Source organism: Choristoneura fumiferana, chromosome 18, assembly GCF_025370935.1.
Source record: "Choristoneura fumiferana chromosome 18, NRCan_CFum_1, whole genome shotgun sequence".
NCBI lineage: Eukaryota > Metazoa > Arthropoda > Insecta > Lepidoptera > Tortricidae > Choristoneura > Choristoneura fumiferana.
The window spans coordinates 10,464,105-10,480,350 of NC_133489.1; the positions used below are offsets into that span (position 1 = coordinate 10,464,105).

General features: G+C 36.6%; 1 protein-coding gene across 1 annotated transcript in view; it reads right to left on the reverse strand.

The window, feature by feature from the left end:
- The window catches only part of LOC141437923 (lachesin-like), a 78,767-nt gene extending 73,805 nt beyond the window's left edge, over nucleotides 1-4,962 (reverse strand). Inside the window, exon 1 of the mRNA XM_074101505.1 lies at nucleotides 4,709-4,962. The gene's annotated coding sequence lies outside the window, so the exon portion shown is untranslated. The remainder of the gene's footprint in view (nucleotides 1-4,708) is intronic.
- Nucleotides 4,963-16,246: the final 11,284 nt, after the last annotated feature.

Below are 16,246 nucleotides of genomic sequence, written 5' to 3' on the forward strand. Positions count from 1 at the left end.
TCAAAAAGCGCCTTCTTTTGTTTTGAACTGGTGCCTGGAAAATACCCCCCTAAATGCGCCCCTTGTTATCTGGCGCCTAAAGTGACCGCTCTTCTCTCGTTGTACTTCAAGGCCGGCACTGGTCGCTATACTCTTAACAGAGTGGTCGTGATCGTCAGTTGACAATCCGCAATGAACCTTTCTGGCAACTTTCTTGGGAAAATAGTGTGGTAGTTTCTCCATGTCCTCCATACCGCAGTGCTGAAGTCTGAAGTTCACAGCTGGCAATGGGGAGCGCTATTTACTCTTACGTCAGGTAGGATCAGTGAAACAACCACTTCAAAATATAAAGAAGCGGTAGAGGTGCTTAGATATATCGTACCATGTCTCTATTGTTAAGTGCGTCAATGTGGATGATATTTGAACAACTTTGCCGTTCTCTGGTATTTGACACTGACTGTACATTAGGCCAGCGGAGGATAAAATGATAAGTTTCGTATTTGAGTTTTCCTTCACAGAAAAGCTCATGATATATTTCAATAAGGCCGACCGGGGCTAATGCGTCACAAAACTTTAAACAGCATATTTATCAGATTATAACAAACACATTATGTATCCTTAAAAGCTATAACTTATGATACAAGCTAGCATATTTTATCTAATTTTATATTTTAAGTGCCATTTTATGGCATTTTTAATAACTTGCTCGCTAATCCTGCCGTGAAGCAGCAGTGCTTGCACTGTTGTGTTTCGGCGTGGAGAGTAAGACAGCCGGTGAAATTACTGGCACGTGAGGTATCCCATCTTAGGCCTCTAGGTTGGCAACGCGTCTGCAATACCCCTGGTGTTGCAGATATTTATGGGCAGTGGTGATCTCTTACCATCAGGGGACCCACTTGCTCGTTTGCCAAACAGTCATATAAAAAAAAGCTAATAAAAGCTAACTTCTACGTTTAAATTACGTTTCTGTAAAAGCTGAGATTTTTAGAAGCTATAACCCCAGGTGGGGTGAAAGTGTCTTTTATTAGTATTATGTAATTGGAAAAGCACATATGACAAAGTATATTATTATGTTGTACGCTAAATTCTAGCCTTAGTTTAGGGTAATTAGTTAAACAAAAATATTCGGGGCTATAGGGTCTAATTGACCTCGTTTCTCATAGACGCATTAGCCCCTTCCTAGATTCCAGGGGAAGGCGATTTTACTTGAAACTTTACGATATTTGGTGGTGCTTTGATGTATGACACATTGGGATAATTCTCACTAAGAAAATGGTTCGGGTAAAATTACACACGGTACTACTCGCCACTTTTGTAAGCTTGAACTTGGCTTGACACGCTGTTACCGCGTGACTAAACTAGATTCAACCCCTCCAAAAATATGCCAACTTTACAGGAGGAATTTTCCCACATTAAAAATTATCCATCGAAATCCGTTCATTGGATTAGATTTAACGTGATGTTGATAAAAATAAACCGACAAACAGGCATAAATTGTAAAGAGCAATTTTTAGGTTCTTTTTTTTACAAACTAAGGCTTCTAGATTATGTAGGTATTGTAGGTACAGATTACAAATTTATTCCTTGATTAGACTTATGTACAGTTAGATTAACAGCTATAATATTATCCTAAAATAAAAGGTTTCGGACCTGAGTAAATATTGCGTTACAATACAATAGACGCAATAGCCCCAACAGGACGCACACAATAGCCCCGAAGCTAAAACATAACCAACAAACTTTAAATTGCATATTAACTGCAAATCTTAAGGTAATCACATAAAATAATCAAAACAACATGTATTCCATTCCAATTAATTAACAAAAGTACTTACGGTTCAGAAACATCGATTCACTTAAAGACACTGAGATTTTGTTAGGTACAAATGCAAGTGTTGGCACACAAGAAGAGTCGAAATGAAATAACTCATTAAAGATGGCGCATTACTAAAAAAACCGGCCAAGAGCGTGACGGACACGCCCGAAATAGGGTTCCGTCTTCCGTAGCCATTACGAAAAAATTAAGTAATGTTTTTCTAAGGATTTTGTATAATTTTGTACTTACGGAATTATATTTTATACCTTAGACTGCTATTTCCTATTAAACTACTAATAATTCTCAAGAAACTTAACCGTTATAGTTTTACTTGTAAGTTTAATATACTTACTACCATTCTGAATTTAAAAAAAAAATTCGACTCACCGCTTTAGATTTTAGAGGGGGGGGGGGGGACTTTGAACATGAAACTACCGTGAGACTAACTCATATTAATTGATATTGTAACGGATAACTCACGTCTTAAACCGAGTTTAGCTCGACATATAAAGGGTCAGCTCGATTTTAATGAAAATTTGCACTTTAAAGTTGAATATTTTGCAAACAAATCACTGATTCGAAAAGTATCCCACACTAAAAGGTTGGATGAGAAAAAAAAATCATCCCCCACTTTACGTCCCCACTACGTCTATGGGAGGTAGTCTTAAAAAACATTTTTTTGATTTTTTTATTACTTATACCATTTTGTCGGCATACTTTACTTATATATTCGTGCAAAGTTACAGCTTTCTAGAATTGATAGTCCCTCAGCAAAGCCGCGGACGGAAAGACAGACGGACAGAGACAGACATGGCGAAACTAAAAGGGTTCCGTTTTTGCCATTTTGGCTACAAAATGAAACTTTGGAAAAAGGACTTTTTGGACTTTTGGAAAAATTTGGAAAAGTTGAAAACCCCTGATATTGTCATTTCAAACTTCAATAGCTCATAAATCCGAATCAATTTTAGGGACCTTACACACGAGGTTTTTTGACGCGCTGACGACGCGCGTTTTGATGCGAGCGTCCTCGCGCGTTTTCATCGCGTTTTGGCAGATTTCACACGTCGCAAAATGAACTTCGAACGCGCGTATGTATCGATACAAGCGCACCGCGCCTCAGCGAGGGGGGACCGATTTCAGACGAGATACAAACTCGATACAAACGCCTGCGTTCGAAAAACGTGGCGTTTGTATCGATACAAACGCAAGGATCGTTGTGTAAGGTTAAAACGTGCTGGCTTACTGAGCGTTCGACTTGCGTTTGTATCGATAGAAACGAACGCAAAAAAACCTCGTATGGAAGGTCCCTCAATGAAACATAACTGACGTAAAAAAACCGCATTGAAATTGGTCCATCTGTTTGATTGCTAGGATGCCATAGACAAACAGATAGATATAGGCGTCAAACTAATAACACCCTTTTTTACGTTGGGGATTAGAAAGGGTTAAATTGACAATAAATATGCGAATTTTGATGAGTATAAACTAAAATACGTAAGTACGTACAATTTATACAAAACCAGAGCACTGTATCGTCTGTATCAATTTTGTAGCGGATATTGGAAGTGGAATAACCAACGCAATATTTGTTATAAATATACTTAATGTTGATAACACTGAATGGCCGTTTTGTTGAAATTATATTTTAGAATGACAGCAATTGCAATGTGTACACAATATTGTGATCTCCTTAATTAAAAAGGCTATCGATTATTTTATGGCAGAAATGAGCTGAAATGTCAATTTTACACGGCTGTATCGAATTGACAGGTGTATTGTACGGAAGTACAACGGTGAAGTTTTTATTCATCAAATTCTCAAGCAAACCTATATTTTTCACAAGAAAATTTAAGTAGGATAACAAATACAGATAAATTTGTCAAATATGCAAAGTATTTTTTATAGAACTTAAATGAAACTTCGATTGACGCGCACGCAATAATAATTACGGTAAGCATAGGCGTTTTATAATTGGAAAACTATAATATATATAATACGTCATCACCTAATACCTAAGTCTGTACTAACAGTGTTTTAATTCCTTCTGTATACCTATAGGTATAATAAAATACAAATAATTCTTTATTGCACACCACAAATCAGTATCTACAATTTTTTTACATAAACGCAAAATGCAGGGTAGACAATAGGCGGTCTTATTGCTTAAAAGCGATCTCTTCCAGGCAATCTTTGTACACTTCAGTCTTGACTTTAAAGCAAAAGGAAATACTAAGCACAACTAGTTAGCTGCCGGAATAACGCCGGACGCTACACGCTAAAGTGGCCGGGAGTTTACACCATGACTAATTATTTTTTCGCTTTCATCTTCGACAAACTGGCTACATAAAGCGATTTCGACAATAGCCACGGCCTCTGTATAAAACAAAGGATCCCAAAAGGAAAATTAAGAGGGTTCAATGTAGACGTCATTGTCGTAATTCTCTTTGTTATGCTGACTTTGCCCTGGAAGCATTGGAGACGGATTGCGAAGGGTTTCGTATAGAAATAAACCGTCTGTGGGTAAATGATATATTTGCTATCGGGGACGGCTATTTGCTTATCAAAATTACAAGGCATTTCGGCCAGAATTTTCTAATACCGCTTTTATATGTAAGTACAGTTTATTCATTGAAATAAAAACATGCTTTATTTTAAAAAGAAATACCTAGTTGGAAAATTCAAAGAATTCTTTGTAACTTCGTTGCTATTTAAGGTGAGCTTGGATTGCTCTCAGATGCAATAACATCTGTCTAAACAAATAGGCCAACGAATATAATATGGAAGTATTTGAAACACAAGTGGCAATTAATTATTTAAAGCTTCAAACAAGTTAGCAATTTTTCTTTGTAAAAAAACATTCTTAATTAGTATCAAAAGAAAAATGTTTGTCCAATTAAAATTGTAATTACTCACCTGGTATAACTGAGGCAAAAAGAATAATAATGTGCAATCACATTTTAAAAAACTATCCAAATGCTGTCCAGCATCCATTAACGTTCACAAAATCAGTCCTTGAAGTCGAAACGTTAGTGTTTTGAATATATCGTTCGTTCGAAAAAGTATTCTAGTTTCGAAACTTTTCGTTCGAGTATCGGATACGTGCCGGTGACGTGGGGAGACGCGGCGTGAAGCGTCCGCCGTATACCGCGGGGCGCGTTGCACTGAGCTCGCCGGCTCTTGACAAGACAATCTTTGCCTGAATACTGTACACTGTACACAGTGGCCCTCGACATAACAGCAACTTGTGTGCTTTCACACGGATAACGCCCGCGTAACGGGAGCTTTGTCTTCCGTTCGTTCCTTGCCGAGTGTCGTGCCGCTAATTGGCGACGTTTGACACGATGAATGAAATATCGATAATAATAATGTGATTTCTGATATTCCTTTGTTTAAAGGTGGTTTTGCGTGGGTTTATCTTGTACAGTCAAACGAAATATGTAAGTACCTACTTACCTACCTATTCGAGCCACTCGAAAATAATTTACGACGGCCTTATAACGTCGGAATAAGAGCCTGTGGTAGGTATTTTTGAAGATTTAGATAAGTAAATCTTTACATTCACGGGTGTTTTTATGCCACTTTGACGTTTCTTATTTTTTTTTATTCCACTGGATGGCAAACGAGCAAGTGGGTCTCCTGATGGTAAGAGATCACCACCGCCCATAGACACCTGGAACACCAGGGGGATTGCAGATGCATTGCCAACCTAGAGGCCTAAGATAGGGTACTTTAAGTGCCAGTAATTTCACCGGCTGTCTTACTCTCCACGCCGAAACACAACAGTGCAAGCACTGCTGCTTCACGGCAGGATTAGCGAGCAAGATGGTGGTAGCAATCAGGGCGGACCTTGCACAAGCCCTGCTTTGCCTTGCCTTGGCCATCTATTTTGTTTTTTAGCAATAATCCCTCCCATCCTAGCCTAAATACGTCCCACTGCTGGGCACATACCTCTTCTTAGAATCACATGAATTTCCACGCCTGCCAAAGCATTAAATTATTAAATAAATTAAATTTCTTCGCCGGTGTGTGCAGGTTTCCTTCACATTAAAGCTCATGATTTTCAAATGCGACTTCGCATATGAATATCGAAACACTTCGTACAGCGAGACCGGGTTTGAACCTACGATCCCCTGCTTGAGTGGCCGTACTAGGCCACCGCGGCTTCTCGGACTTAAGAAAGCTGGACACATTTGCTATAGTTATAAAGGCCGCAGCCGCATTTTTAAGAAAGTGCCTCTTTATGCATCTTAAATGCATGCTTAATACATTTTATGTGACATATTCTATTAGATGTTCTTCCTCGAGCAAGCTGCAGGTAATGGGGCATTATAAGAGCAACATATTAACTAAATTATATGGCAGTGCTATCTAAAAGCACACGTCTGAGGAAGTAGGGTGTGAACACTAAATCTTACTAACATTACAAACGTGATACTTTCAGAATATGTGTGCGTATGTGTGTGTATGTTTGTCACTCACCTTCATACTAAAACAGCTGAATGGATTTGAATCAAATTTGGAATGCTAATAGCTGGACGTCTGGAATAGCACATAAAATACTTTTTATCTCGAAATTTCCATAGGATTGGGATAACATCTCAAATTTAATTTTAGGGTATTCTTATGGAAATTTCAATTCAACTTATGGGTTCTAATTGTAAACGCATACGAAACCGCGGGTAAACATTAGTTAAGAATAAGATGGTTTAACATTAAAGCGACGTTAACACCCGATCAGGTCGTAAAGGAACAGCTGGAGATTTAGAGTTCCGCCAAAAAGAGCAAATTCCATAATTATCTCTAAAAACTTTATGTTGTTTACACCTGCCTACCATTAAACCTTGAAAGAGCATTAAAGCTTAAGTTTATTATTTTATACAACAGTTTTGCCTCTGTGCTCAAAAGTACTATTATTTATTTATTATTTACAACGAAATATTTTACAATAAAGGTTATAAAATACATATTTTTAAAAAGCAAGTCCGTAATAATCAAGTAAACGACAATTACTTTCGGTTTTTATATTCTAGTAACATGTAGTTGTCAGAGATTATCTTTTAAATAAGTGTTTCACGACGCATCCCGCCGTCCAAAAAAAAAATTGGCCTTAAATAGCCAAACACACATACAGAAGTATCGGAAAAAACTTTGGAATCCAAAAGAGACCCTTTCACTAAAATACGTTTATTTCCCGGGAGCGTATATAAAAACAGGCAAATCACAAAACAAGATAACATTCGCTAGGTCTTCCACTGCGGGAATCTCATTTTCAATATGTTTTTTATAACTTTCAGCGAGGAAATGAGGTGGTGCTCCCGGGCGTTTCGCGGGCGGCATTGTCATCATAAACCAACCGAGGCCTTCTCCATAAATCCGCTACAAATGTACCTTTATACGCATTACGCCATAACAGAGAAGATTCTTTTTGCCGAACAATGCTTTTAAACCCAACAAACAATTCATGTTTTTCTTTATCGATTTTGTAGTTAGGTACGGCTCGCTGAAGATTTGTGAACATTAATTTTGATAAGACATGCCTATACGTACCCGTAACAAATCACATATGTTTACAGTCGTATTGAAAGCCATCGCTGAGCATTGGAATATCTTGTCACGAAGGGAGTACGGGTACGTTGGGACTTCGTGACATTAACATGACCGGAATTGAAGGTGCAACATGATGTGAATGGCCTCAATTGTTATGCTAGAATATGGCCCGCGGTTCTGGCATTCGCATTATTAAGGAGAATAAATAAGATAACTATCAATATAATGTTTAAAATAAGAGGTATCAATTAGAAGTGTTGGAACCCGTTGGAGTAGTAAATAAATAATACTGCTAAGGCAACGCAAGCATTTAAAAAAATATGTTTCCATACAAATTGTCAGAGATTGACATTGTCAGACCTTGAATATTGAACTTGAAAGGTATGAAGTTGCAGTTATGAAGGTATAGCACAACCAGTAAGAAAAGTTTTAATGTCTGTCTATCTAAGTATATTACCTATAATGATTATTAAAAAATAAACATAGTCAAATCACATAAGAAAGTCATTTCAGATTGTATGATTGATATTTCTATTTCTATATGATTTGATTATGTTTATTTTTTTCATATCTATGCTATTTAATAAATATGAACTTTAATGGTTATTAAAATAAATTACAAATATACTTACTACCTTTGTTTGTTATCAATATTGTGAGACTATTGGCATGTATACCATATCCATATTAAAATTTCTTCTCGAAATCCCGCAGTGTTGCACCTCAAATCCCGAGCTCGGGCATTACATAAGTTGATGCACAAAGTGAGGATCGAAATCTCCACCGTTATATTTTACATATGTAATTTATTGAAGCTCTTTTTCGATTAACTTAATTTTAGGAGTACCTATCAAAAAATTCATAAGTGCTGTTATATTATGAGTTTAAATTTATGACGCTACATTAATGGACGTAAAAGTGAACTAATGAAAGTTAAAATTGATAATTAAACGGAATACTTGATCACTTAAATATTACTAAAATACGACATTGAAAAGCGACATCAACTTGTAAGTCACTTCAAATCCTACTTAAATAATGTAGTTCCACTTCATTTGGACAGGAAAGTTCTTTTTCAAACAAGCAGCATAATATTATACGTTCTCAGCAGATTTTTTGCTTTAGCGACAACAAAGAAGAATGCAGTCTTTTCACTCATTTTTCGCTAGTCTCAACATAATAACCTCTTGTTGACAGTGCTGCCCCCACGGCCGCAAGCACCCCACCAGCAATAAGACAGTAATAAATGTTCCGAACCAAAGGAGTATAATAAGTAGATAACGTTTAGCGGCAATCCTGAGTTTTATTATCGGTTCTTGGGAGCTTAAAATCTGTCATGGATTTAAAAATGTTGCAGTAGGTATATTACTGTTACTGTTATAGCTATAGAACCTACCTTTAAGCTGCAAATGAACAATGAACAACATGAACGCATCTTATAATGAACTAAGTAGGCATATTTATTTTTATGTATTTTATAACTATTATAATACCTGCTACCAACCTGCCTGCCTGCTACTGGGGCTAGCAACCTGCCACTATTGTAACGTTTTTGTCAAACTTTAAACCAAAAATGATGTTTTTGTGTGTATTATAATATAGAGTTATCTCTATTTCTACCTAAATTTAGAACATTACATTAAATATGTACGATTATTACGTATAAGGTAACCGTAATGTCATCAACACGTTAACTTTCTGTGATGAACACAATAATCATCACATCACTAGCTACTTAACCGAGTCAACGACATCGAGACGGCACCGCCATTATTATTTCTATACAAATAGATGAATTACCAATAGTACTATTTTACTCTTACTTGGAACGACAAGGGAATCGAACCCGAGACCTCAAGCTTCGTAGTCAGGTTCTCTAACCACTAGGCCATCTGGTAGTCAAAACTCTAAATAGCTCCTTCTTTCGGTTACAAGAACTAGCTTATTTTAGTAACCATAAATATTTCCTCAGAAAGTGCACCCTCATTGTTAATTAAAACTGGTGTCATATCATAAACACAAGTTGGCAATGAATAAATAATAATATTCGGGATGGTTGCACGGCGGAGCGATTCTTCGCAGCTTCATTCCGGGCTCGGTGGATTATCCATATTATCCTAAAATCTCCGAACGGCAGCTGCTTGCTCGCTACACTGATCGCGGCTCACACAAAATTAGCTACTTAAATTTTAGATTGTTACTTTTTAATCCGAAATTAATGTGGAATAATTGCCTCATCATATGCCAAGAGTTCTTTACGTTATTGGCAATTCAATGGCACTTAGAAACTTCATACTGAGATACTTTTGAAATAGCTATGCTGGCTTTTATTTGTTTAAGACCCTACCGACTGTCCCTGTTGCAGTTTCATGAAATAGGACCGAACAAAGTTAGGAGTGTTTTCTGTGAAATGATTTTCATTTGACATCAAAGTTTGAGTAATCAATTAAGTTTGGTTTAGGGGAAATTAGGGTCGATTAATTTAATTTCCGTTTACTTATAGAGTTCTCGTCTAAACATAATAGAGGAGTTTCAGCGTGGGATGCTGGTTGACACTGGACTTATTTAGGTAATGGCATGCTTTTAAGAACGCTAAAGATGAAAATCCAATAAAGATTTTTAATAACACTTAATTCTGTCTTTTTGAAGCTTACTTTGAACATTTGATTAAATTAGTTCAGCTAAGTTCGATGATCACGTAAAAATCATTATTCTGCTTTTTGCTTTATAAAGTTGAAAAAAAAAACTTGGAATAATAAACCAGAAAATTACTCCTATCTCAAAGTTTAATATAATCAGCTTTTTAATACACTTTGCCAATTCGGACACTGGACAGTGGTTAAACAAACGTACTCACAAATATAATAAGTATGACTTAAGTTTTCTTTTTAGCTTCTTCAATTTACTTCTTTGGTTGTGTAAAATACCGAAATATACAATGTTTTAGACTATCGCGGTCATTACTAATTGCAAGCGCCATGATCACGAGACGACAAAACCCGAATTTAAAACATAAAATTAATACCGAAATATAGTTCATATTTATATTTACCTATTTATTTAATCTCATAATTAACACTTACAGACAAGCCACACATGATAATTATGCTCGTATAACAAGAGAAGTAAATAATAGAAGATATAAACTAAATATCTACGCTAAACATTTATTGAAGTCGGTGGCACTTGACTCCAAATGTTGGTTGGACGATGATGCAAGAAATCTCGACTCGGAGGTAAAAAACCTAACTAGACTGGTGTCACTGTCCAGGATATTATTTAAGAGAGTCAATGGTATATAATATATCTGATTTTTATCAAACTTAGAAGTTTTATTTCTCAATTTTTGTATTTATTTCTATGGTTTTATCGTTAAGAATTATTTTAACTTAATTATACGTTAACTAGAAAATGTTGGGGCCGGTAATCGAACTCGAATCTTCATCAATTTGTGACGCATAACGCCTGACATTACGCTTCAAACCATACCTTTACCCCAAACCCCAGTATTTTGGTGTTAAGAGTAAAATGAAATAAAATAATTTTAAAGTTACCCGCTATACAGTTTTAAATATTTATCAAAAAATGAATTGATTGATAATTCTTCGAAGCAATGAATATTACGAAAAACAACATTAACAAAAGAAGTAGCACACGATCAGAATCAAAATCAGCATCGTTTATTTGCGATAAAACAGTTTTGAGCCTAAATGTGAAATCCAGGTTTTATGTGAATCCCAACACTACAGAGAGGCGTTAAGGTGAAACAGTTTAGGGATTTTTTTGTCAGTTAAATGGAAGTTCTTTGTACGGATATTCCGAGTGGACGAGCGTGTACGACTTGAAATCGGATTAGCAATATCGAGCATAGAACACTGATAGAATCGTCCGAGCATTATCTTTCAGTCCAGGCTTTTGCGCTTCGCAAGATGAAAAATGTATTGGAATAAGTTAAAACTAAAATTGCTTGCTTAGCGGGATTTGCAGTTTTACAACGCCATTTTTTATGTGGATAAAATGGAAAAGTAAAGTTGACGTTGGACTTTATAAGTACCTACACATTTTTTTTAAAGTTAGATCAAGAATTTTTAATTTTTTCTGTTAAAAAATATATATTTTAATGCGTACTTTTTGAGCTTATCCAACTACATTATATATATCAAAATTCAAATCAATCCCACCACTGGAAGTAGGTTGAAATGAACTTGCAAAATTTGACCTAATAACAACAGCAACGACAAACAGGGCAATTAAGGCTTATAAGGATGTACTACATAATTATAAGGTAAATGATGTATTTAAAATAAATCTATGTATGTAGCTTTGGTCTTTTCGGTATGCAAGCTCTGTTTATTTTAAAATTGCTGAAAGATTAAGAATAATCCCTTTGACAGGTCGGATATTGTTATCCGCACGTTGCATGCGGCGCCGTTTTGGCGTATCGCATTGTGAGCGCATAAACTGTCCACGGCCATAACAATATCTAGATTTTGCGATTGTCAATAGCCTACATGATTGTTTAATGTACTTTTTTAAGATAGGGTTAAGGCGGGAACAATGGCGCATTTTTTCTTAGTGGTTTAAAACTCAAACAATTACTTAGACCAACTTTTTTTTTACTAAAACAAAGGCTAAAAATAATCTAACTTTTGGCGTAATTATCATTGCAATAATTAATTGCAATAAATAAACGCAATGCCATTGAAATTGAACAGTCATGTAAAATTATTTTCTGGTTGAATCACTAAGATGTAACTGCCAGATTATTGTATTTTCACCAGATATAAACATGTATGCCAAATTTCAAGTCAATCCGACCACTGGAAGTCGCTCACAATTTACTTGCTAGATTTGACCCAAACATACAGCATTGCAAGTAGATAAAAAGCTTGTAAAATGTTTCGCTTTACATGTGTATGTATATGTAAATAGTCGAGCTTTACTCGAAGCGTATTTTATTGCGTTTGGAACGAACTGGGTAGTGATTTTAGGTATTTACTGAACAGTCTCGCCAGGCTACCAGTTCACCGAGACAATGAAAAATAAAGACCGGTTGGTTCGAGAGATAACAGACGCAAGCATAGTGCGCACGGTCAGATTTCCGACAGTAATTCCATTATGCTGAATGCTGCCATATTTTGGAATAGGCTTTTGCCGTGGCTTCGCTTGCGGTGAATTATTAGGTTTGCTATTGAATTATAATTTCGGGATTTTACTGAATTCCTACGGAGATTTGTAAACGCAACATTGGTCAACAACGCAACGGTCTTCATTTACGTTGTATAAAGGCACCCCTGCAAAATTTCATGTCTCTAGACTTAGAGCTAGAGCTTTCGGGATACTACACGAGTCCATTTAAATCCCATGGGAATAGAAAGTAACCTTATTATGTGTTATTATATGTGTAACCCAAAGTGTTGTACCTGTACTGTAAATATTCATGTGAAAGCGTATATGTACATACATACATACATACGTTATGCAGGCCTCTCACCAGGTGTACCAACTGGCGACATCTTAAGAGTTGCGGGAAACCGATTAGATGAAAGGTAATGCAGTAATGTTAAAATTATTTATCTTAGCTTCTAGGTACAGTTTTACTTTTTTATATACAATATAGGCTTGCGTTTGGCAACAATCACGCCTGATGGAAAGCAAGGATGAGCCCTACGATCGAGCACGCATGTCTAGTAAATACTCTTTCGCCCTGGACTTGAAAGCGGCCAAATTGTGGTGTTCAGGAAACACAGTCGCAGGCAGGGAATTCCACTCCTTTGCTACGTCTTCGTCACTACGTCAATATCCTTGCAAAAATCAATTTCCTTGATCATTTTCGTTACAGACTGAGCTGGGAATACCTAATATATACTAATTGTCTCCTGACAATTAAAAAACACAAAAAGAAAAGAATTAGCCAAATTTGGACCGCCTCTCTGAAGTTTTTTTTAAATATATATGTATAAACAAGTGGTTCAAGTGAGTGGAAAATTACGAACCACTATTGAAAACCCCTTAGGACTTTTTGATGCGTGGTTATATACTCGTAGATGTTTCTGTTATTAATTTTGCTATTGTTCTGTATCTAGCCTAACCTAACCACCCCTCCAGTCAGAAATTAGGCAATTGCCAAAAAATCCTTGAATTACATAATTATTTAATCGAATTCTTTTTCTCCTCTAAAGCTCTTTTTCGGAAGGTAATCATAACGTTTGAGTACTCGAGGATGTTATCTGACTTTTATATGTACAGTCACGATCGTTAATTTGGGACCCACTTAAGTTCGAATATTTCTCATTTTGTACGACAATTCAAAGGACTTTTTCACGAAATGTTTCCCAAATTAACGATCGGCACCGTATGTAGACATAGTCTGCCTCTATTCACGACGCGTCACTTCAAACCACAAATATGGTCAGTAAATAACTTCTTTTTAGTTTGCTTTTGTAAATTTGCTTTAAAATATTAATTAAAGTTGTCACGTCGCAATTGCGGTTTTATTAATTGGGTTTCCCATATTTTTTCAACATTCAAATCAAAGTTGTTACTATTTGCAACACAAGTATTATTAAGGAAAACTATACCCAAAATCGGCGAAATATGTACTTAATAACAATATTTGCAACACAAGTATTATTAAAGAAAACTATACCCAAAATCGGCAAAATAATAACAAAACTAAGCTAATATTACTTAAGCTCTTAAGACATATTTGATAAAATTACAAAATTAAACTGAACCATGAACCGTTCATGAAATTTTATCAAAACTATTTATTTGCCCTTAAATTTAAGCTGAATATAGTGTTGTTGCTAAGAATTATACACAATTTTAACCATGTTTCAAAGAGAACAAAGAGTTCCAGACAGAGTAGCACAGCTAAAGGGGAACAAGACATTTTACTAGACAACAAAAGGAAAACGGTACCTAATACAAATAAGAGGCATATTATTTATATAAAAAAATGTTTATTATGTACTTTACATTACATATCGTACTCGCTTCCATCGGCTGTGCCAATAGATGGCGCGCATAAGGTAAGCCCATTCTACCACAATTTGTCCGTGGTTGTAGTACCGGCAAGCTGACTCCCCGTTTGATCTGAAAATGCATTGATACCAGGCTCTATACTACAAAGTGCAAAATTCCAACTTCGTATCTTGCCGTCCCGCTGACGCTAATATTATTTAATACGAGAGTGAGAGGGACGGTACGATACGAACTTCGATTTTCGGATTTAAATAGTAGCCCCCTAGTCCCAGACAAGGTCCCAAAGTTAATCAAGAGGAATAAGTTCTTTTGTAGTTAAAGTCAAAATCAAAGTCAAAATATCTTCATTCAATTTAGGCTATATGACTATACCAAGCACTTATGAATGTCAAAAAAAATCTACTAACGGTTGGGAAAAAACCTCTTGAGAAGAATCTGGAAAAGAAACTCAACGTGGTATATATATTTATTTTTCATCACACTTGCTCGTAAACAGTGTCGTAACATGCAGGCTACCTTGGTTGCAACCCCCCAAATAAAACCCTCGACCTTAATGTGCTTGTCATGAAACCGTGGTCGGTAAATGAGTCATTGCCCGTACTAATTTTGTTGTCATGAAGCCCAAGGTCGGTAAATGAGTGTGATACTGCATGGCGTGGAGGAGCGCGGCGCGCGCACGACGCGCAAATGGTCAGGCTGGGGTAGGGCGGCGCGGAGGCTGGCGCTGCCAAGAGCGAAGTCAGCGGTATCGGAAATTTTTGAAAAAATATTAGTTTTTCTTTTACAAATATACAATTTTACTCGCAAATGTGATGAAAAACATTGTATGTCGCACGGGCGGTACTAGAATTACGAACATCGACTCATTAAAGCCCTCAGTCTTCGACTTCGGGCTTCTAATAGACTCTCGTTCGTAATTCCTTGTTTACCGCCCTTAAGACACAATTTACTATAAACATATATAAGTACAATATTATTAAATGATATCTATACATCACAAGTATTAAATATTAAGTTATGTATTTTATTATGCACAAGTTTAACGTAGTTTTAAGCTTAGTACTGGGTGTCGTGTATGTAACGTGTATTGGTGGCTAATTTTCAAGCTTGTGGGCGTACTACGGCAATCACTGTAACTCAGTCCGGAAATGCAGGTGATAGGACCTTGTGCAAGGTCCGCCCGGATTGCTACCACCATCTTGCTCGCTTATCCTGCCGTGAAGCAGCAATGCTTGCACTATTGTGTTTCGGCGTGGAGAGTAAGGCAGCCGGTGAAATTACTGGCACTCGAGGTATCCCATCTTAGGCCTCTAGGTTGGCAACGCATTACAATACCCCTGGTGTTGCAGATGTTTATCGGTGGTGATATCTTACCATCAGGAGACCCACTTGCTCGTTTGCTATCTAGTCGAATAAAAAAAATACACTTAGGGCACTTAAGCCGACGAGAAAACGCGTTATGTCCCCGCAATAAGAGCGAAAAAGACGGTAAACGTCGTTTTGCGTCGGCCGAGCCGATCGACGTCTTTTTCGCTCTTAAAGTTAAAGCGTCAATAAGTTTGGGGAGACCCTTAAAGTGGAGCACTGGGACTTCTATTAATATTCTCAGTTATGCCTGACGTCTTTTCTTCTACATTCAGGCTCAGTGGTACGAACAAAGCAGTGCCTTTAAAGTAAATATGTTACTCTAATTTTATTCTGACCCTGGTGACATATTTTTTTCATATAAGAAGGGTTATCTTGCTATTTAAAATGGCTTTACTGTGGCGTCAAAGCCTCAGGGATAAACGCCTACACGGACAGCTCTAGATCCAGCAATGACTTCGTAAACTCTCTAAGACAGTGTTATTACTATTGGAATCAAGCTCGGCAAAATGGTAGGCCTTGTAGTGGGGTGGAGTCGTAACAATTTGATTC